A 1688-nucleotide genomic window follows, 5' to 3' on the forward strand; every position below is an offset into this window, starting at 1 on the left:
ATACTTACCTGGCAGGGGAGATACCATGATCACGAAGGTGGTTTTCCCAGGGCGAGGCTTATCCATTGCACTCCGGATGTGCTGACCCCTGCGATTTCCCCAAATGTGGGAAACTCGACTGCATAATTTGTGGTAGTGGGGGACTGCGTTCGCGCTTTCCCCTGGTTTGTTTGTTGAGAATAGATAAAATTTATTATTTGTAAAAAAAAAAAAATTATAGCTCCTTAAGATGTCTGCTGCATTTTGAGTTTTGAAACATTTCCTGCTAAAAACAAACCCAACAATATATTCTAAGGTGAGGTGCAACCAGTGGAGTGTTTATTTGGTTTTGTTTACGGTGAGAAGAAACAGTTTTTACTCAAGGTGGTTATTTTCTTTTCTTTTTTGGTGGTGCTAGGGATTGAACCTAGGGCTTTGTGCATTTGAGGTAAGCACTTGATCAACTGAGCTGTATCCCCAGCCCAAAGTGGTTATTTTCATCAAGCACTTCCCTTCTGCATTTGTTTTTTGTTTTTTTTGTACCGGGGATTGAACTCAGGGGCACTCAACCACTGAGCCACATCCCCAGCCCTATTTTGTATTTTATTTAGAGATAGGGTCTCACTGACTTGGTTAGCACCTCAAAGTTGCTGAGGCTGGCTTTGAACTTGTGATCCTCCTGCCTCAGCCTCCAGAACCACTGGGATTCCAGGTGTGCACCACAGCACCTGACTCTTCCACATTGGTTGAAAAAAAAATTACAAATATTAAATTTCACATTTTGATAAACAGAATTTCTTCTACAGCTCACCGGTTTGTTTACTCTCAAATACAACCTTATCAGTAATTTATTAAACTCTAATTTATTAGAGTAAATTAGAGTAATTCATTAGAAGCAAATTATTTACATTCTGCCTGTACTACAATGTTGCATATTAGGACATTGGAATATATTTTGGGTAAGCAATGTTTTTATATTTATACCCCACATTGGCAGGTTCTGCTTTATTTGTATTCTGCATAGCATGTGTTTTTGTGACTGTGCTTTCTAGAAATACACATTTCAAGAAGATATCTCTTGCTGATTTTATAGTTTCTTACTTTTTAAAAATTTTTTGAGGTTATTGATGGATCTTTTTTTATTTATTTGTTTATATGTAGTGCTGAGAATTGAACCCAGTGCCTCACCCATGCTAGGCAAGCACTCTACCATTGAGCCACAACCACATCGCCAGTTTCTTACATATTTGATAAATGTCACGCAGTAAACATCCTGCTTAAGAATTGTCCTTGACAATATAGTAAAAAATCTGTTGGTTATTATTTTTTCTATTATACAGAAAACCAACATTATTGCACTGTCTCTACATTTATGGATTGATTAGTTCTCCCTAAAGGAGGTTTATATCCTGCAAGGAAAGTGCATTTGGCAAGACTTTTTCTCTTCTCCAGTAGAGCATCTGAGATGTAGTTTGATTTGTAATTTAGCAATGTCACTTTCACGGTAAGTGTCATATGATGCTCCACTTCCTTTTATATTTTATGCATAGATACAACTGTATCCTGAATGTATCAACTTATTTTCCATACACAGACAATATATTAATTTTAAATTGGAAAAAATAAAAAATGCTGCTGGAATGGAGCTTGGAAGCTTGGACACTCCCAGTGTAGAGGGTATGTGTGGGAGGTGAAAGTGACCACAACAC

The 1688-nt window shown here is 37.3% G+C and overlaps 1 non-coding gene across 1 annotated transcript; it reads left to right on the forward strand.

Moving 5' to 3' along the window:
* LOC114081639 (U1 spliceosomal RNA) lies at positions 1 to 164 on the forward strand. The gene has a single exon (XR_003580835.1). It is a non-coding gene; the product is annotated as a U1 spliceosomal RNA (small nuclear RNA).
* The last annotated feature ends 1524 nt before the right edge of the window (positions 165 to 1688 follow it).

The sequence above is a fragment of the Marmota flaviventris genome, chromosome 6, assembly GCF_047511675.1.
Source record: "Marmota flaviventris isolate mMarFla1 chromosome 6, mMarFla1.hap1, whole genome shotgun sequence".
NCBI classification, from domain to species: Eukaryota; Metazoa; Chordata; class Mammalia; order Rodentia; family Sciuridae; genus Marmota; species Marmota flaviventris.